The sequence below is a fragment of the Equus quagga genome, chromosome 8, assembly GCF_021613505.1.
Source record: "Equus quagga isolate Etosha38 chromosome 8, UCLA_HA_Equagga_1.0, whole genome shotgun sequence".
NCBI classification, from domain to species: Eukaryota; Metazoa; Chordata; class Mammalia; order Perissodactyla; family Equidae; genus Equus; species Equus quagga.
Genome location: NC_060274.1, coordinates 110,104,463 through 110,126,819, shown reverse-complemented (window position 1 = coordinate 110,126,819; position 22,357 = coordinate 110,104,463). Strand labels below are relative to the sequence as shown.

The 22,357-nt window shown below is 39.3% G+C and overlaps 1 protein-coding gene and 1 long non-coding RNA gene across 8 annotated transcripts in view; one reads left to right on the top strand and one right to left on the bottom strand.

Moving 5' to 3' along the window:
- The window catches only part of MKLN1 (muskelin 1), a 320,604-nt gene that overhangs the window by 216,377 nt on the left and 81,870 nt on the right, over positions 1-22,357 (bottom strand). The window lies entirely within an intron of this gene.
- LOC124244066 (uncharacterized) overlaps positions 1-22,357 on the top strand; it is an 85,313-nt gene that overhangs the window by 43,234 nt on the left and 19,722 nt on the right. Inside the window, exon 4 of one of the 2 annotated variants that reach the window (XR_006889878.1) lies at positions 16,140-16,214. This is a non-coding gene — a long non-coding RNA (uncharacterized LOC124244066). Of the gene's footprint in view, positions 1-7,782; positions 8,801-16,139; positions 16,215-22,357 lie in introns of those variants that run through there. The other variant, XR_006889879.1, reaches the window with a different exon arrangement.

Genomic DNA, 22,357 nt, shown 5'->3' with positions numbered 1-22,357 from the left:
GTAGTATCCTTTGAAGCATAAAAGTTTAAATTTTGGTGAATTTTAATAGTTATACCTCATATTTAGGTCAATGGTCCATCTTGAGTTAATTTTTGTGTATGGTATGGGGAGGGAGTCTATTTTTATTGTTTTGCATGTGAATATCTAATTGACTCAGCAAGACTAGAAAGACTATTCTTTCCCCCATTGAATTGTCTTGGCACCTTTGTCAAAAATCAATTGACCATAAATGTGAGGATTTATTTCTGGACTCTCTATTCCATTCTACTGCTTTATATATATATATCCTTATGCCAGTATCTCACGATCTTGATTATTGTCCTCCAATTTTGTTTTTTCAAGATTTTTCATGCTATTTTGGCTTCCATTTCCATTTGAATTTTAGGATGAGCTTGTCAATTTCTGCAAAAAAATATAAAACAATCCAGCTGGAATTTTGATAGGAATTATGTTGGATCTGTAAATCAATTTTGGCAGTATTGCCATCTTAACAATATTAAGTCTTCTGATCCATGAATGTGGGATGTCTTTCCTATTTCTTGAGGTCTTCTATAATTACTTTCAAAAGTGATTTGTAGTTTTCAGAGTAAAAGTTTTGCACTCCTTTAATTAAACGTATTCCTAAGTATTTTATTTTTTTTTAAAGATTTTATTTTTTTCCTTTTTCTCCCCAAAGCCCCCCGGTACATAGATGTATATTCTTAGTTGTGGGTCCTTCTAGTTGTGGCATGTGGGATGCTGCCTCAGCACAGCTTGATGAGCGGTGCCATGTCCGTGCCGAGGATTCAAACCTATGAAACACTGGGCCACCACAGTGGAGCGCACGAACTTAACCACTTGATCATGGGGCTGGCCCCCAGGATTTTATTTTTTATGATGCTATTTCAATGGACTTGTTTTCTTAGTATTGGGAGGAGATTGTTCATAGCTAGTGAATAGAGATACGATTGATTTTTATATATTGGTCTTGTACCCTGAAACCTTGCTGAACTTTTTTATTAGTCCTCATAGTTTTTTAGTGGATTCTTTAGGATTTTTTATATACAAGATCATGTCATCTACAAATAGATACTTTTTCTTCTTTTCCAATCTGGATGCCTTTTATTTCAATTTCTTGCCTAATTACTCTGGATAGAATCTCCAGTACAATGTTGAATGGAAGTGGCAAGAGCAGACGTCCCTGTCTTGCTTCTGATTTAGGGGGAAAGCGTTTGATCTTTCACTGTTAAGTGTGACATTAGCTGTGAGTTTTTATAGATGCCCTTTATCAGGTTAAGGAAGTTCTGTTTTATTCCCAGTTTGTTGAGTGTTTTAATCATGAACAGATGTTGATTTTTTTTTCAGATTTTTTTTTCCTGCAACTACTGAGATGATCATGTGGTTTTTGTCCTTTATTCTATTGATATGGTGTATTATATTAATTGGTTTTGGAATGTAAAACCAACTTTGCATTCCTGGGATAATTCTCATATGGTCATTGTATATAGTCATTTTTTTTCAATTTTTAAAAATTGTAGTAAAATACACATAACATAAAATTTATTATCTTAAACATTTTTAAGTCTACAGTTCAGTGGTACTAAATATATTCATAATATTGTACAAACATCACCACTATCTATCTCCATAACTCTTTTCACCTTGTAAAATTGATACTTTATATCCATTGAGCAATAAATTCCCATCCCACCCCCTGCCCTAGCAACCCACCGTTCTACTTTCTGTCTCTATGATCTTTACTTCTCTGGAGTCTTCCCTCATATAAGTGGAATCATACAGTATTTGCTTTTTTGTTACCGGTTTATTTCACTTAGCATAATATGCTGAAGGTTCATCCATATTGCAGCATATTGCAGAATTTCCTTCTTTTTTAAGGCTGAGTGATATTCCATTGTATGTATATACCTCATTTTGCTTATCCATTCATTTCTTGATGGACACTTGGGTTGCTTCCATGTTTTAGCTATTGTGAAAAATGCTGCTATGAACATGATGTACAAATACCTCTTCAATACCTTGCTGTCAATTCTTTTGGGTATATTTGCTGGATCATATGGTAATTCTATATTATTTTTTTTTCTGCTTTATCTCCCCAAATCCCCCCTGGTACATAGTTGTATATCTTAGTTGCAGGTCCTTCTAGTTGTGGCATATGGGACGCTGCCTCAACATGGCCTCAGGAGCGGTGCCATGTCCATGCCCAGGATCCAAACCCTGGGCCGCCGCAGCAGAGCGTGCGAACTTAACCACTCAGCCACGGGGCCGGCCCCCATATATATTTAATTTTTTGAGGAACCTCCATACTGTTTTCCACAGTGGCTGTAGCATTTCACATTCCCACCAACAGAGTACAAGGGTTTCAATTTTGCCATATCCTTGCCACACTTGTTTTCTATTTTTTTGATGATAGCCATTCTAATGGGTATGAAGTAGTATCTCATTGCAGTTTTGATTTGCATTTCCCTAATGATTAGGGATGTTGAGCATCTTTTCATGTGCTTATTGGCCATTGGTAGTTTTTGCCTTTCAAAGAATTGGTCTATTTTATCTAAATTATCTACATAATTTATTGGCATACAGTTTTTCATAGTATTCCCTTTTTTAGTATAATCCTTTCTTTATTCTTTTTTCTTTTTTTAAAGATTTTATTTTTCCTTTTTCTCCCAAAGCCCCCCAGTACATAATCATATATTTCTAGTTTTGGGTCCTTCTAGTTGTGGCTTGTGGGACGCCGCCTCAGCATGGCTTGATGAGCAGTGCCATGTCTGCACCCAGGATCTGACCAGCAAAATTAACCACTGGAGCAGAGCGCAGGAACTTAACCACTCGGCCATGGAGCCGGCCCCATAGTATAATGCTTTTCTTTCTTTCTTTTTTTTTTTTGTTGAGGAAGTTTGCCCCATAATCCTTTTCATTTTTTTCAGATCAGTAGTAATGTCTCCTCTTTTGTTTTTGATTTTAGGAATTTGAGTCTTCTCTCTTTTGTTTCTTGATCAATCTAGCTAAAGGTTTGTCAATTTTGTTGATCTTTTAAAGAAGCAACTTTTCATTTTGTTCATTTTCTCTATTGTTTTTCTGATCCTTTGTTTAATTAATTTCCACTCTAATCTACTATTTCCTTCCATCTGCTTGATTTGAGTTTAGTTTGCCTTCCTTTTTCTAGTTTCTTAAACTGGAAGGATAGGTTATTGATGTGAGATCTTTCTTTCTTTTTGTTTCAATATAGGCATCTAACAGTAAATTTCCCTCTAAGCACTGCTTTGATACATTCCATAAATTTTGGTATGTTTTGCTTCTATTTTCATTCATCTTAAAGTATTTTCTAATTTCCCTTGTAATTTCTTCTTTTACCTATTGGTTATTTAGGAGTGAATTGTTTAATATCCACATATTTGTGAATTTATCAAATTTCCTTGTCTTATTGATTCTAATTTCTTTCCATTGTGGTCAGAAGTCACGTTTTGTATAATTTCAAATCTTTTAAATTTATTGGGACTTGTTTTATGACCTAGAATATAGTCTGTCCTGGAGAATAGTCCATATTCCTGAGAAGAATATGTATTCTGCTGGTGGTGGTTGGAGCATTTTATAGATGTTTGTTAGGCCTAGTTTGTTTATGGTTTTATTACAAAATGAATAACACATTGTTATAATTATTACTTAATATGATTTTATGTCTTTTTAGAAAGTTGAGAAAAGAAAGGAAAGCAAGTTATATTTAGAGTTTATGTCACCCTCCTTACTTACCATTTCTGGTTCTCTTCATTGGTTTCTGTGGATTTGAGTTACCATCTTATAACTCATTTCTTACTCTAATACAGCTTTGTTCCCACCAACCTCCTTTGTGCTGTCATTGTCAAATATATTCTTTTATATAATTGCTTTTTATATCATTTAAGAGAATAAAAGAAAAGAAATATGAATTGATACATGGTCTTTTATAATTACGTAATTAGATTTAGTGAGTGCTCTTTGTTTTTTTGTGTGGATTTGAATTACTGACTGGGGCCACTTGTGTTCAGCCTGAGGAATTTTCTTGTTTTTTGTAACTCTAGCCAGCTAGCAATGAATTCTTTCAGATTTTGTTTATCCGGGAACATCTTTATTTCACTTTCATTTTTGAGAGAGAGTTTTACTGAACAAAAGATTCTTAGTTGACATGGTTTTTCCTCCCCAGCACTTTGAATATGCTGTCTCATTGCCTTCTGGCCCCCATTGTTTCTGGTGAAAAGTCAGTTGTTAATCTTATTTGGATTCCCTTGTATGTGATAAGTTGGTTTTTTTCCTGCTGTTTTCAAGATTTTCTCTTTAACTTTCTCTTTCAACATTTTTACTATGATATGTCTAGATGTGGATGTCTTTGTGTTTATTCTACTTGGAGTTAGATGAGCTTCTTGGATGTATAGATTAATATTTTTCATTACATTTCAGAAGTTTTCAGCCATTATTTCTTCAAATGTTTTTTCTGCTCCTCACTCTCTCTCCTCTTCTTCTGGTAATCCCATTATGCATATGTTGATGTACTTGATGGTATCCCATATTTCCCTGATTTTCTGTTTATATTTCTTTATTCTTCTTTCTCTCTGTTCTTGAGATCAAATAATATCTATCTATTTATTTTCAAGTTTGCTGATTATTTCTCTTTCTTATACTATTGAGCCCCTCTAGTGAATTTTTTTCTGTTATTGTATTTTTCAATTTCAGAAAATCCATCAGGTTCTTTTTAAAAAATAATTTCTATCTGTTTGTTGATTATCTTATGAGACATTGTCATCATACCTTCTTTTGCTTCTTTAAGCATGGCTTCCTTTAGTTATTTGAACATGTGATAATAGCTGCTTTGAAGTCTTTGCTAAATTGGATATCTGGGCCCTCTCACAAGGAGTTTCCATTGACTGCTTTCTTCCTCCTTTCTATGGGTCACATCACACTTCCTGTTTCTTTGCATGTCTCATAATTTTTTTGTTTAAAACTAGACATTTTAGATAATATACTGTAGCAACTCTGGATACTGATCCCCTCAACCTTATCATTTATTTTTAAGTTTATGAGGTCATTGTTGTAGTTTGCTTTTTTATTTCCTTAGTGACTTAGCTAGATTATTTTAGTAAAGTCTCTTTCCCTGAAGTGTGAAACTTCTGATGATGCTCCTCAGAAGGTGCATGCTTGGTCATATGCACAGTCATTCTGGGATGAGAGTGATTTTAACACAGGTCTCTTTGACTGTCTCTATTCCTGATCTCTCTGTTAAGTTGTCTGTCCCTGCTGGTCTCATGCCTAGTTATTAGGCTCCATTAGTTGATAGCCAATCACTCTATTGTTTTCAACAATGCCCTGTAGCATAAATTGCTCCACAGTCTGATCCAATTAAATGTAAGCCCCTCTGCAGAGATAGATTTCAAGGCCACTCCTTGAGATTTTTTCTGACCCCTAGAGGGCTCTTCTAAGCTGTCTTTTTTCCTGGTTCTCTCTGGTAAACTAGCTGGCCTACAGTCTAGCTTGTTGCTCTCATGGAGCTACCAGCTTCCTCTTAATTGCTTATCACCAAAATCTCTATTGTTTTCCACAACTCCTTTCAGCTTGAATTTCCCCATACTCTGTTCCAAATAAAGTCAGTTCCCTTGTGGAGATCTTCAGAGTTCTCTGTTCTTATCATCTGTCTCTTCCCCTGGGCAAAATCTCTAAGGTTCTGCTCTTGAAGTGGGGGCAGGGACAGTGACCCACTTCTCTTGGAGTGATACCCCTTCTTAACAAGCATGCCACTGACTGGGGGTAGTAGCCTTGATCTTCTTGGTTTTCATCTCCCTTTGTGGAACAATAACTTTAAATGGTTGTTTTAAAAATAATTTCACCAAGTATGATTGTTTTGTTGAGGAGTGGGTCTGTGGAACTCCTCAAACCACCATTCTGGAAATCGTCCCCTAACAAGATCTTAATAGCAGTAAACCTTTTCTTGACTGCTAACAATATGAACTTCTTCTGAACTTCTGCTAGAATTTGGGTTCTGATGGAAAATAATTGCAACACAAAGACTAAATTGCAGGTGAATTTGGAGATAAAGGTACTGATTGATCCCCCTTGAGCAAAATGAAAACTTTATAGAAAGACTCTGACAACCCACCACACTTGTGCATTCCAAGCATGGAATACCAGTAGATACTGATAAAAATAAACCACTAAACCAGGTATCAGGAGACAAAGGTACTAATTCTTAGCTCTCTCCCTGGTTTTCTAGGTGAACTTGAGTAAGCCAGTCAACTTCCTCTGGGCTCTGGTTCCAGTATTTGTGTTAAAGTATTTGTCTCACTACTGATCCCCCAAACAGAGCATGTGGTTTAAATTGTGTTTATGATGCAGTAATTTCCACTAAATCTTCCCCATTCCTTTGTCATCCTGCCATCTCTTGTGACTGACATCATTCATCTGGGAAGTATCTGTCTGGGCTTTGAGAGTTATTCCTGCTTTTGATCTGTGAACTCCAGACTGAGCCTTGGCCTATAAGCACCATGTTCTAAACACCCTGAACTTGTTGGATGGGGAAACAAAGTCACAAAGGCTTATCCCTACTCTCACTAATGTTTTAATTTGTGAAAGAAAAGGAAGTAAGAAGCTTAGAATTTCCAGCTCTGATCTTTTGGTCATAGTCTACTGTTCTAAGTGAGAATTATTTCTTATCCTCCCCAACCACTATCGTTTTTGGTTACTTAAAATGTAGTTGGTTCCTAAACAATTCATCTCCGAACTATCTTTGGAACAAAGTTTGCCTCCAGTTGGATCTTTATGAGGGCCTGTGGCCCTGACTTAATTTTTACTGACTTCTTAATAAGCACTGCCACAAGCCATTTGAATACCCTGGAGATCAAGGTTAATAAGTCCCATCAGTCATTAAGGCGGTTAAAATCAGTCTTCCTCCCGAGATTAGGTCTAACAAGCTCACCCACAGGACCAGGATTCTTGGCCAAAAAAGTCCAGGTCTGAACTGAGAGCAACTGACCAAAGCAGGAGTAACCCAGTTGTTTTACTGGTAGCAACCAAACCATTGTGCTGCCTTGTAGCCAGTTTTCACAGCACAGTAAAGTTGTTTAAAAATTTGGAGCCCAATGGGGAGTTACTGCTTGATAGTTCTAGAGTTTTTGTTTTGGATGATGGTAAAGTTTTAGAAATAGATAGCGGTGATGGTTACATAAGATTATGAATATACCTAATGCCACTGAATTGTACATTTACAATGTAAATTTAAAAATGGCCAAAATGGTAAACTTCATGTTATGTATATTTTACTGCACACACACACACACAAAACCCAAAACCCACTTGGGGCCCCACTGCTGCTGGCTCTCTGTGCAGAATGTTCCTCAGATTGTTTAATAATGCCATCTAATCTGGGGCTTTGACAGCACCTGAGTTTCCCAAAGAGTCCCAAAGGTTTCCTGAGTATTACTGCCATCAGCATGGCAAATGAAAAAAAAAAATTTAACTTCCCGTGTCTGCCTGTTTCTCCAGGAACTTGGAAATAATATGCAGCTACTTAGAGTCCAGGGATGCAGGAGGGCTTAAGATGGGTGTATGTACATTTACAGTTAGCCTGAGTTGGCATCCACTTTCTTGTGCCCTCATTAAGTGGTACCTGAAATAACTAGGAGGATCATTAAGTGGCTTACCATAATCCTTCTAAATTGTTAGACTTAATCTAGAATTATGACGGTACAACCCCAATTAACTGCCAATAGTTTTGAACATCCTTTTCTGATTGACTATGTCTTTTCCCTGTTTATCTGTTAGCCTGCCACAGCCTTGTGACCCAAGGCTCTGCGATGGATCAGCCTTCCTACTCACTCCCTCCTTCGCACACCACGTCTCCATGGAAACAGCTTGTCAGGCCCTGCTTGGCTGCAGGTTCTGAAGACCTCTCATCTGCAGCCTCAGTCCTGCACAGATTCAGACTTAATAAGCCAGGCTTCTTAGTAGGAGCTTGTGTTAGGAGCCCCATGCTCTCTAGCCAGTGGGGTCTGGAATTATCCTTAAGCTTCTTTTGGGGTACACCTGGGGAGTCCCTAGCACCACTGAGTTGCCCTGACCTTCCACCACTGATATTCAGGCCAGCGGCAGGGTTTCTGCCCTGGGTTCCTGCTTCAACCTGAACTCATCATCTGCTTCCAGCAAGCCGTTTCCTCCCATCATCTCCCCCCACCCACAAAGGTGAGAGCCATTCTGAGCTCTTCAGACCCCACCTGTGGTTGATCACCAGGGACAGTTGGTGCAACCGCCTTTGTATGTCTCAAACTCATCTTTCTCTGCATCCCTATTACCTCTGCTATGGTTCAGGACACATCATTTCCTTTTTCAATTACCGCAAGATCCTCCAACCTGGTCCTCCTACTTCCATGCTTGCTTTCCGTGCAGCCACTCTCCACATGACAACTAGTGAGAAAACTTTCTAAAACAGCAGACCCGACATGTCCTTCTCCCACAGAAAGTCAGTTAGCATTTCCCGTTGTTCTCAGGATTGATTTCAGCCTGCTCACATGACACATAAGATTACACCTTCATAATCTGATCCCTGCTCACCTCTCCAGGATTATCTCTTGCCACTTTTCCTGCATGTTCTGACCTCAGCCACACCAAACCACTTTACTGCTCCAATGAGCCACCTGTTCTCTCTCGCTACTGGGACTTTGCATTGCTGCCTCCTCCACCTGCAGTGTCCTTCTTCCCCTCCTTCTGTATAAGCCTTTCACACGTTCCTGGGAAAGCTTTCCCAACTCCCGAATCTTAAGCTCCTCCTCTGAATTCTAGAGCTCCTGTGTTTACTCCCTTTCTGCCTTTCTGCTGAACTGTCAACTCCCCAAGGGCAGAGTGGGCCAACTCTAGCTCAGTGCCTAGCACATTCACTCAAATGTCTGTTGTATAAGTGAAAGAATGAAGAATAAGCCTCTGGAATAAAAATGTCACCATATGCTGATTATAAGTATATCCTTTTCCAGAGTCTTCTCTTGTCAGGCACCATTTATCCACCAGATTGGACCAGCTATGAGTTTGCTACACCGCCAGGACACTGCAACTTGGACTGCTGGCCATTGTCCTTAGAGGCACTTCTACAAATGGGTCAGTTGTCCCAGCTCAGCTCTGGCTAGTTCTGGTTGCCTCCTTTTTGTTAGTCTCTGGGGAGGTCCCTGCTGGCCTGTGGCTGAACCCGTGTGGCCTCTGTCAGCAGCTGGAGAGCCATTCCTAAGAGCTGAGATAGTGAGTCAGCCCTCCTCTCATTGCCCAGGAAAGATTCCTTCCTCACTGATTATACAGTGTCACCCAGGCTATGTTTTTCTTAGTGGAACCCAAGATTTGGAATCGTTGTAAGAGGAGAAAATGGCAGATAATCTCAGGAATACACAAGATCTGTCATGTTTCTCCAGGAGAAGTATTTTGGTGGGGGGTGGGGGGAGTGACGGAAGTGGTAAGAGATCTGTGTTCATAGACAAAGAAATAAATCAAAGGAGGAGTTGAGTGTATATGGACCTTTTTCCCCAGAGATTTCAATGGATTATCTGGGAAAGAAGCCAGAAAAAGAGACCTCTCACCAGAGGTGGGTGTCCACCCATGTGGGTACGTAGTGTTAAAGAGCACCCAGCCTTCAATGCTGTCCCATTCACTTTTTCCTAAATTAACACACCTCTCACCTTCCCAAAATGAGAAACCAACCAACTTTTTGCTGGGGACCTGGATAAGACAAAAAAACCATGGCTTTTGCCTCAAACTGAGTTCCCTTACTACCAGTGTTAGGCTTTCAAAGACAGGGAGGAGTAAGGACTCTAGAAGAGGCGGTAACAAAGCACAGGCACAATCTCACTTTCTTCCTTGCAGTAAGAAAGCAAAAGATCCATTAAATGAGAAAGTGTATGTGAAAGCACTTAGCACAGTGCTTGGCAAATGGATGGAATTCAATAATATTGACTTTTTTTTGTTTTATCTACACTCAGTGTAGGGACCCATAAGGCAGTTTTATGTGTTGGAAGAATAACAGGGCAACTGGTGAGAGTGGCGGAGTATTCTCTACCTGGATGATAGCTAAAATTTTGCCATTAGAGGTTCTTTCCTTTGACTATTAAAAAACAAATACCAATTAGAGGCAAAACACATTGTCTTCAGACATTTCAAGTTTACTATTAATGGTTGGTTATATTCTTTTCTTTTTACAGGCAGTAGTGGAAAGAACTTAAAGGCATTAAACATCATCATAGATGAGGGGAAAGTACAAATTTTTTATTTCTCAAAGCTAAACAAAAACCTATCTGTCTAAATTGGAATACTATTACTCCTATAACTTCTACTATATAAATAAATAGTTTTAACAAGTATAAGGTTCTAGTAGAAACGAGACAGCAAATGTAGAGACCAAGCAACAACTGGGTCATCTCCCTCGGTACTGAGGCAGTGTCTTAGTTGGACAGCTTAGGACTGGCAGATCTTGTCTGTTGACAACTTAGAAAGTGGTAGTCGGGAGGCACAAGGAGAACAGAAATCACAAGCACTTGTACACACAGAAAGTTCTTAATAGGCAGCTTCTAACTCTACTTTATGTTTTAATACTGCCAAAACCTGGGACAGCACTCACAGTGCTTGAGGTACTCAACCAATCTTTGTTTAACCAAAACCAAACTCAAAACAAAACACAACTGGTACTTGTTAACACCAGTGAGCTATGTCCCACACTGAGTTCCATAATACTGTCAGCTTAACGTAAGCTCTGTAAACAAGCACCCACGTCTATATTTGCACAGCACTGCCCCCCATGTACTTTCTCTTTTACACACTCAGCCATTTCCTGAGATACGTTGTCTTTACTGCCCCCATTTATAGGTGAAGGAACCATGGCATGACAGGTCGTGAGGCTTGCTCAGATTAGCAGAAAATCAATGTTAGCCTAGAGTATAAGATTCCTAACTCCAAAATTAAAAGACTGAAAAATAGACTTTATTGGGGGGAAAGAGATTCCCCTTAATATTTCAATAAAGAGCTATTACAACTCAATAATTAAAAGACAGACACCTCAATGGAAAAGTTGGAAAAGGATACAAACTAACAAGTCATAAAAGGAGATCTCTGTAGCCATCAAAGAAAGGCTCTGCCTAAAATGTGAGTTCAGAGTTCTCTGATAAGATGGTCTAGGCTAAGCCTCCTAGCTGAGGATGAAGAAAAATGGGCTTTCTTCCTTGCCCTAATCCCAAACCTGAATCTTGCAATTTTAACACCCTCCACTGTGAATGAAGATGTGAGAAAGCCAAGAGCACTGGGAAGAACAGAGTCGCATGGCATTGTCTGGGCCTCTGGAAACAGCAGCAACTGAGGAGGAGGAATGCAAAGGGTAGCATCACAGGGCCTGTGGGCCCTCTGATGTTCCTCGAGAATGGAGTCAAGCCTTGTCTGGCCCCGTGCAGAGCCCCTATAGTCTTGTTACTCAAAGTGTTGTCTGCAGTCGGCAGCATTACAGAAATGCAGAACCTCGAGCCCCACTCCAGGCCTCTTGAACCAGAATCGGCATTTAGCAAGCTTTCCAGGAGACATATAGGCACAGTGGAGCTTGAGAAACGCTGCCCTAGGGGGCCTGGCTCAGGGTTTGCTCATTGTAGGAGCTTGGTCAATGTCTGCTGACTGAATGAAAGCCTGGACAGGATGATCTCTGGGGTCTCTTTCAAAAGTAAATCATTGGACTTACTGAAAACTAGTCACTATTCACCTGAGTAAAATATCAACCATTTTATAAAGGGCTTTAAGTAAGATTAATGAATTAATAATGCCGTTTGATATTGACACTTTCTACAGTGAATTTAGAGTTTCTTATAAATATTATTTCACTAGGCTTCTTTATATACCCAGGAGGCACCTGCAAGGCGTAAATCCTTCTCTTTGTCCTTTCTGGTCTACCTTTCACAAAAGGGAAAATACTGGGAATGTAAAAGCAAATGAGTGAAAATGAGAATAACAAATCTGAAAAGGCTGAAGAAGAAAGTGCCCACCAACGTATGGACATTGCTCTATCACCTGCCTTTCTAGACAGCAGAGTCCGTAAGCTTTCAGCTTGTACCATATGGGCATGTGTTTGAAGGGGGTGATGGTGAAGAGGGAAAGAAGAAACAAGGAAGAGAAAGAAGGGACCGAGAATTAAGGACCCTGTGCTGTCCTATGAACTGACACAGGCAGAGGCTCCAAATCAGGCCATTAAATTAATTCTGAAGCAACAATATGCACCATCATCATCAATGTCATTATCATTTTAATTCTACTTGCTGTCTGCCAGCCTCTTTACTGAGCAGACCATCTTAGTAGCAACCCAGCCCCTAGCTTCAATTGGCCACAGACCTTAGGCTGCCAGGAAACCAGTTACAAGAAGGGAGACAAAAGGGATCCAGAGGATGGAGAAGCATTCTGAGTTCCGCTAATGAGTGAGGTGACTCATGGCTGACTCAGACAGACGAAGTACAAGCCTGGGAGAGAGGAGGCAGTTGGGGGCAGACCTCAAAGGAGCCCTGCTGCAAACGTTCAAATGAAGCTAGGCGGCCGGGGATGCAGTGTTATTTAGAGAAATGCCTGCAGCTCTGGCGTTGGAGGGAGGAGCGTATCCTGAAAACAGAGGGAGAAAATTGTGTTTGAGGCCAGAAACTGAGTTGTGAATCCATAGCCTTCTATGCTTAGACAAATGTGTAACATTCTCTAGTGACATTGACTTGCTATTTGGCAAATCTCAGAATACTAACTCAATAGGAATTAATTGTCATCGTGTCCCTGGGAGTAGAGGTAAATCAGGTGCCACCCTCTATTTTTCTAATGATTTCAATTAGAAAAATGAGCCTCTTTTGACTTTCCTTAGTATTTTACATTTGGAGACCATTGTGATCCAACCTGTGCTTATAGATAGATTTTTTAAAAATTTGAACATATGGCTAAGGTGTCTTCTGTCATATTAATGGCTAGTTGAGGTTTTTAGTTTGAAGATTCCAGGGTCACACATTGTTCTGAGGGTTGGTAACTGCATTGTCCTACATGGACTGTACTGAAATGAGATGACTATCCCAACAAATACTCTATCTGGGCCCCTGAAGAGTGTGCATTTATGAGATGGCTGGATATAGGTATAGACTACCTGAGTGACACAGTTTTTCTCCGTGTGTTAAATAACCCACAGAGAGGTCACACCCGTGACCTCAGCCACATTAAGACAACCCAAACCAACTGAGCTATCTAAAAATAGTTTTGGTTGACTACATATTTATATGTGATTTGAAGACTATTGTCACAAATGTACTTCACCAAAATAGCACCATGGTGGTTGAAAAGGCAAGGATTCTTCGGCAGTTTGGCCACCTGTGAACTTTCATTGAGATGAAAAATAATTTGCTCCAAAAGCAAAAGTGTTTCAGCTTTGCCTGCCCCCAACAGACAGCAACAGCAGTTGGATGTGGTTGTTTTAGCCTTTGCCAACTAGTTTTCTGTCACCAGCAGGTTTGCTGTATTTAATTGGGGGTGTTTTGCAACATTATTAATCCCAGTATGTCTGATAATTGCAAAAGCAATGAGAATGTTGAATGTGCTATTGAGAAGACGCTTATGATTATGATGAAAATAAAGGAGATTAACAAATTGAATGTGGTAAGAAAAATCACCAGTGTTGTACGTGGGTAAGAGATGGAGCATTAGTCAATAGGGGTGATTCTGAAAGACAAAGAGAGATTCAAAACGTGTGAAAAATGCTGGCTGGGTCTAAGCAATGAACAGCAAGAAATGAGGAAAAGTAATCCAAGAAATGGAAATAATTTGGAGTGTGTGATTAGAGAACTGGCATCAACTTTGAATGACTACAACGCAAATATTCATTCAGGTAAGGGCTAAAAATGTGTTCAAGCATGTAAAAGCCAGGTGTGGTAAAAGTTCCCATTCTGAAACCTTTGCTGAACACTAGTGATAGTTCCATAGATTCGCGATCTGCTAGATCTACGCACATCAAATTCCTTATGGAAGCTCCTAAGGAGTTCTTTACGACACTTGGCAAAGCCCACTAAAGGCCACCTTGACCAATTTTCAATTTACATGAACTGGTCTACTTTGGATAAAGAAGTCCAGTAAGAATGGGTATCAGCAAGGAGATGAGAATGCTACCTACTTTTAAAGCTTTGAAGAACCATTAAACCCCTTTTTGGTGGAAATGTGTCTTTCTAAGCTTAAATTACTCTTAGCTAGCTTTGTCTTACTAACAGTCTTTCAGAATTCACCTGTTTGTAAGATGTATGAGTGTGTATATTTCTCTGTATTTTTTTTTTGAATCATGCTTTTTAATTTTATATTGGGTAGTGGGATTTTCTTTCTGCTTTCAGCTAATTCTTTAACTTGGTTTTTTAATGGCAGCTTATTCCATTTCCTTATATGTCATTTGAGCCACCTTTTGCTGAGCTCATAAAAATGCTGATATTAATATCATTTGGCATAAATTGTTATGTTTCTCTGAATATTAAATATAAATATAAATTATTAGAATGAAGTTACTAGGTCATAGTATTATGAACATATTTAAAGTTTTAATATATTTCCAAATTTTCCTTCAGAAAGGTTTTTCCAACTGACATCCCTTCCAGAAAAATATCAATGTTTCTATTTCCATGTATCTTTGTCAGTACTAGATATTATTTTTCTTTTATCTCTATTCATTTTGAGGAGAAAAAATATTTTAAAATCTTTATTTGATTGTTATTGAGATCTTTTTATTTTTTTAATGCATGTCTTTTGCCAATTTTTCCATTGAAATGTTTACCTTTTAATTATTGGTTTGTAATAGCTCTTTGTATATTAAGGAGAGTCTCCCATCTCCCCATTTTTCATTAGCCTTTTAACTTTATCTATAGTGGCCACTCCTGTTTTTCATCTCTAAAGATAATATCCATCCCAATTAATTCACATGGCTGATGGGAATACTAAATAAGAAAATATTTGTGAAAATGCTATAAAACATAAAAGATTTTTATCACATACTTCCAATGTTGATGCTACCCAGAAATCAAGAGGGTTGGCCTACAAATCTAACATGAATTTGTAGACAATTAAATTCTTATTCTTGGCTCTGACAGTATCTTACAAAACAAGAAATTAATTTAAACCTTTTGTATCATAGTTATTAGGAATGTTATGAAAATAAACAAAGATGTCAGATATAAAAGCACTCTGAGACTTTTAGATGATTCCTTATAAAACCAAACTGTTGCACTATTTTTCCTTTACTTTTTTTGAAAAATCTAATTAACCCAGTACAGGCTCATTACAACAGAAGAGGCACCATATTCATCACTATTGTTACCTCAGGCTCATAAGCTATACCTGCTCACCTTCCCAAATACTCCTTTTCTCAAGCTTTTCTTTACTTGAAAACAAAAAGAAATCAGTCAGTGAAAAACTCTTCTCCAACAGAAAGAAATGCTTTTAAAAATTGTATAGTTTTATAATTACTTAATTAACCAATATCTAAAGGCGTACATGGAGAAGTCTTGCATCCAATGATGTCTCCATCTTTCTTGTGTATCCTTCCAGTGTTTCTTCATATATATGCAAGTGAATACAAATAAATATTATCATTATCATTTGTCTCTTTTTTTCTTTTTTGAGGAAGATTAGCCATGAGCTAACTACTGCCAGTCCTCCTCTTTTTGCTGAGGAAGACTGGCCCTGAGCTAACATCCGTGCCCATCTTCCTCTACTTTATATGTGGGACACCTGCCACAGCATGGCTTTTGCCAAGCGGTGCCATGTCCGCACCTGGGATCCAAACTGGCGAACTACTGGCCGCTGAGAAGCGGAACGTAGGAACTTAACCACTGAACCACCAGGCTGGCCCTATCATTTCTCTTTATATTCACAAAAGTGGCGTATTCTATACATTGTTTTCTACCTTACTTTTTTAACTTAACAATATATCTTGAATAGGAGACCTTCAATAGGAAGCCATTTAACGTAAACATGAGGCATGATGACATGGGCATTAAACAAGAAAAGTTTTAAATTCCTGTCTCAGTTCTGTCACCATAATTCTAGAAGCTCATAGTTGGATAGTGTGTTAAAAGATTTACTAGTCAGTCATGAAACCTATTTCCTCTTTTTCCTAGGCACAGGACTGCATTTGAAGCCTCCCTTGCAGTTAGATGTGGCCATGTGACTGAATTCTACTGGACGGAAAGAATGTGAGCAAGGCTTATGTGCACCACTTCTAAGTCCAGCCCATAAAAGTCTCCCCACACAATCCTCCATGTTTTTTCCCTATCTGTCAGCAGGATATCATAAGCCACTTGTTGAAGATGGCAGAATTGCAAGATGGAAGGGCCTGGTTCCTTGAATTACCATTTGGAAGAGAGCCACTTACCATCAGGAAAACGCCCCTTTTTTTATTTAAAAGATTTTATTTTTCCTTTTTCTCCCCAAAGGCCCCAGGTACATAGTTGTGCATTTTTAGTTGTGGGTCTTTCTAGTTGTGGCATGTGGGACGCCCCCTCAGCACGGCCTGATGGGCTGCGCCATGTCTGCGCCCAGGATCCGACCCGCAGAACTCTGGGCTGCCGAAGCGGAGCGTGCGAACTTAACCACTCAGCCATGGGGCCGGCCCCGAAAACATCTTTTTTGATGTTATATGAGCGAGAAATAAATTTCTTATCATGTCTGAGCCATGAGACAGTTTTAGGTTTGATATACAGATTTAATATGGCAGCTAATATTGCCTTAATTAACGCAGACAACAAACTGGAAGTCCCTCCAGCCCAATGATTGGCATATGGCAGGTGCTTGATAAATGTGTTTGGATGAATGAATAAATACTTGAACATCTCTGGAGATAAAGAATTAATTCACTACCCCATTGGTCAATTTAGTACATTTCAATCGGCTTGAATTACTGGTAAATTACTTATATGTAGCTAAACTTGTACCAATTTGTGACTGCCTTTTGCAGTCACACAAAATAATTCTGAGCCCTCTTCAAGACAGCCTTTTAATTATTTAACAGACCCTCCCCCACCCCCTCCATGACAATCCTCTGGTCTGCAAGCTAAATAGTATAATGCTTTTAATTGTTCTTCTTCGGTTATAGTTACTAAAACTCTTAGCGCCATCTTTACCCTCCTCTGGGCACATTTGGGTTTGTCATTGTTCTCCATAGAGTGGGTACTAAGGACAGAATGTCTTATTCTTGGCAACACTGACCAGCCCGGAGGTTACCAAGTGCCCCTCTTAGTCAGGACTCCATACGTCAATTAACACAGCTTAATATTTTAACAGTCTTTGAGGTGCCATATCTCTTGTTGACTCATTTTGAACTTGTGGTCAAGCTTCCTACCTCTTTTTTCTCCTCTCCCTCGTCCCCAACATACACACTAATCTTCTATATGACCTTAGACAAATCACTTCTTTGGGACTCATTTCTCATGTGAAAAATGAGGTGGTTGGACCAGATGATTTCTGAGTTGTTTTGTTTTTTGATGTTCTAATATTCTTTGAGTCTAAAACAGGAAGTTCTGGGAGAACTCACATTGTACCTTTACATAGAATCTTTCACCATAGTGCTATGAGAGTATAAATCTGCCTGGAAACATTAAGCTCAGCAAACAACATGAAACTGTGCAGCTAATTTTTCTCAGCTGTATTAAGCTTATATTCACAGACATGTGGATAGTGTGTGGTAAATTGTATATATACATTAAGGCCAATGGACTATGCTGAACTATAGTAGTCGAGGGGGGAGAAAATAAGGCACAGGCAGAAAAAAACAGTAAAAGCATGAGGGGAATCTGGGTGTGGTTTTTTCTGAAAGAATTCTCTCTCCATCACTTTTTTTTTTTTTTTTTTTGGTGAGGAAGATTGGCCCTGAGCTAACATCTGTGCCAATCTTCCTCTATTTTGTATGTGGGATGCTGCCACAGCATGGCTTGATGAGTGGTGTGTAGGTCCACGCCCGGGATCCAGGCCTGTGAACCCCGGGCCACTGAAGCAGGACATGTGAACTTAACCACTATACCACTGGGCCGGCCCCTCCATGGCTTTTTTAACCCAGGGGTGAGTGACCATGAAAAAGGGGCTATACATTTCACTCAGCAGAAAGCCTGGTTTGATGTCTTGTCAATTTCCTCATCTCACTTCACACACTGTCCAAACAAACAAAAAATATATACCCTCAGCCAATGGGCAAATAAATGCGTTTGCAGTCTGGGGGAATCAAACTGTATCTCCATACCCCTTGCCTTTGGTCAATTTCCTGTAAAGCAGACATCTTACATGATTTGGGCTGATTACTTTCTCCTGGTATTTCTGCTTGACAGTCCTCCATCCGTGCCTAAAGAGGCTGGATCCACTTCTCACCCTAGACAGAGATTCTACGCATTATTATTTGACCTCTTTTGGAAAACTCATTGCCAGCTTTATAACCCGATCTGGGCACGGTCCCCATTGGGGCCTGCATTTCCTCTGGATGATGCATTGGTTTCCTAGGTGACGGCGGGAAGGAATAGACCTGTTAGCTTGTGGCTTCTGACTCACTCACTGCAATGGACGTCACAGAATCGTGGCTGAACAAGTGAATGCTGATAAAAGCATGTGCTTGAGGGAGCAGTGGGGCACTGATGGTTAAAACCATGCCGTTGTACCAGCTCTCCCTCCTGCTAAGCTAGCCAAGAGACCGACATAAATACCATATCTGAAGAAAGGAGCAACAGATTTGACCTCTCTGAACTCCCAGTCGTAGAGAAGTGCAGAGTGGAGTCCTGTTTACAACCCCAATATTTTATTCCCTTCCCTGTTTATTTCTTTCCCTGTTTAGAATTTCCTTTTTTTTTTTTTTCTGAAACATGGAAGTACCAAGATTCTCTAATGAAATGTTAGATGGAAGCTGAAGAGGAGGAGGTGGAGACAAGCCAAAAACTCACCAAAAGCCTGTTTACTAGGTGACAGCTCCTTTTGATCTTTTGCATTTGTTCCCTGAGAGGGAAAAGTAAACTCACAGTGGACTAACCAATTATCAGAGCCTACAATGAAAAATACATTCTGTTGAGCAATTAATCTTCAGAAAAGCTGGATTTTGTGAAGCCTAGAGACAAAGAGACTGTCACACACACGCACACAGAGAGAAAGAGCGATTAACTTTCTAGCTACCTCTTTTGCTATCGACAGATCCCAGCAACGTACAAGTCAAAGAAGACTGCCTGGAATAAAAAAGCTCGAAGAGTTCCTTTGTCCTTCACATCTGGACTGCTGAAGACTGAATGGATTCTTTAGATTCTGGAATTCCTTAAATGACTAACAAACCTGAAGCTTCCCGACTGGAGATAATGCATCTTGTTTTCCAGGGAGCCTTGAGGATGCTTTAAATAGCATCAGCAAGCATCCGAATGAATTAGACAGCAAATGTAGGTTAGCTTTATTTAGACAGATAAAGACAAGCAGAGAAAGTTGTCTGGTTCAAGGGCAGTGCAGCCTGACACACAGCCTTTCTCAGAGGAGGGGAAATTGCTTCGGGAGAGAGAGGTATTTTGGACAAAGAGCAAAGCTCCTCAGATCACCAGGGGGGACGTGATGCTAAGTTCTTCAGTACAGAAGAGCAGGAATTAAGAATGGCCTGCCACTCGTTGAAGGAAAAATCTATAGATTTAAAACTTAGAACTTAGCATCCCTAAGGTCACACACGCCTCCTCTTCTCTCTTTCTCGTTCCTTGGGAACACCGTCAGAAAGGACAGGCTTCCCAGAACACAAGCTGGGGAAGGGAGTTTATGAGACATCTCCGGAGTGGGACTCAAGATCCTTAGCAAGTTCTGTGTCAGGAAATATGTCCAGATAGAGAGCCCCCAGAGATGGGGAAGCCCAGAAAGCAGGGAAACGGACAAATTTGGGGGCAGTCACTCATTAAACAAAAATGTAGATGCTTGGAAAAAAGTTGCAGGCAATGAGTTTGGCTTATTTTTTTCTCTCTTTCCCTCCAACCGTTTGATTCTTTTCTGAAAACAAACGACTTATGGAAGGCAGTGAGTCTAGAAAAAAATAGAACTTTCTGGTTTTGTTTGTTTGTTTTTACTCTGATGTTTATGGTTTCTTCTCTTTCTTTTTGCTGATTTCTTAATTGGCAAAAGCCAAGTGATAATTGATGCCAGCTTGTAGCCCCATTAGTAATTATTTCTCAAAAGAAAAAACAATTTCAATTAGTAAATTTATATTATTTGAATAAATTACGTTTAAAATATGTAATGGTTTTGTGAGTAAATCAGTTTATACCTAACACATTTCTACGTTCCTAAAGTTCCTAAACACTGAATTTGGACTTAAAAAAAAATCTTTAAAAAAGTCTAAATACTTAGATTTGCATAGATTTCCATTTTCCCCCAAAACTAATTTTTTAGATGTTTTCTTCTTTAAGGGTCTCACAACTTCTGAAAATTTTACATCTTTATGTATTGCCAAGGCACACATCACAGGGGAAATATAATAACTCTGTCATGACGCAGAATTTAATCTTCATTTTGAATTACGCGTTTATGCCACTTTCTTTGTACTTATATTCATTCATTCATTCATTCATTCCTTCAACAACTATTCACTGAGTATCCGCTGTATGCAAACAGTGTGAGCCTCAGACTTATTTGCTCCCCTGCTTCATTACTGGGTGCTTTTCTCTCCCTAGTCAGTTCCTCTTCACTCTGTCCCCCCCAAGCCCATTCAGTAGTTACCTGGTAAACTGGCACTGGACTAACAATTTATTCAGTTGAGAAGTACTGTTCTGCACTTTAACTAAAACACACAAAACTTCCCTAGTTCACTGCCCAAAATTCAATATACTTTTAACTATTTGTGAGACTGGCAAGTCAGTTAATCATCTGAAGCCATTATAATTCCAGGAAGGTGATGGAAAGTCAATTCCTATGACTATATTTATAAAGTAATAGATTCAAAAGACTCATACGAGACCCGACTCCAGGCTTATTCCAGTGTTTTATTAACCTTTTATAAAACCCCCTCACCTAAAGCCAGTCCTATAAATTTTTCATTTGTGTAGTTACGAGAATCTAATCAAAAGGAAAACACCTCTTTTACTTCTTTTGGTAAAGGGACTAACATTTCTACATGAACTGAAGTGAAAAAACGGAATAACATTCCTGGGATCTGTATTTCTTGCTCTGACGTCTTCAGTCACTTCACTATTATTAGAATATCTTTATTAAAATTTCTTGATTTGTACTAATAATGAGACCTTTTAAATGTTCTTCAGTAAGTCAATCTCAGAACTTGTTTTTAATATTTTTTAAGTGCTGGATAAAAAAACTTGTATATGGAGGTAGAAGGCAATGTTATAATCAACCATGGTTCCAAATAAATAAGATATGATGGATGTAACTTTTAAAAATTATATCAGGGCTGGCCCGGTGGCCGAGTGGTTAAGTTCGCACGCTCCACTGCAGGCAGCCCAGCGTTTCATCGGTTCAAATCCTGGGCGCGGACATGGCACTGCTCATCAAACCATGCTGAGGCGGGTCCCACATGCCACAACTAGAAGGACCCACAACTAAGGATATACAACTGTGTGCCAGGGGGCTTTGGGGAGAAAAAGGAAAAAATTAAAAAAAAAATCTTTAAAAAAAATAATAAATAAATAAATAGAATGATATCAACTTTTGTTCTTGTTCTTCTGTGTTCTCCATGTTTCCTGCACTAAATATTATTGTTTCAGTAATTTTAATAATACTGTAAAGAAAAAAATATTGTAATAGTATTTGTCTTGGTAAAATTAGAGTCGCACATTTTATTTTTATTTTGTGACATTTGTGGCTCTTCAGCATGACATTGGCAGTCTTTCTCTTCTGATGCAACTTCCTTTTCTATTTCGTTTTGTTTTTGTCGGGGTTGTTTCAGCCTCCCCCTTCTCTGAGCAGTCTTTCAGCTTGTCTGTGAGATGTCGAGCTATCACTTTGTTTTCTCAATATCCACTTCTGTTTTCTGTGGCAGCACCTAGAGATAAACATCTAGGCAGCTACCCAAATGGACACATCCCCACATACTCTCAAACTCATACACACAGACACACAGGTATGCTTGCACGCACATGCTCAACTCCTCCATCCCTCCCCCCCAGGGAGCTCAAACCACTCCAGCTGTTTTCTGGTTTTGGCAACAAAAGAACAGCAGAGCTTCCAATGTCAGATCTCTGATCAGAACCAGCATTAACAGCCCTGCTGCTGCCAAGCTAGAATTTAAGTTGCCTGGACCAAGGAGAAGATGGCTGGACAGGTAAAGATGGTAGAGTCAGAAGCTTCAGGTTGTGTGTAGTGATCACAGGGGAAGGAACAGGAGTTGGGG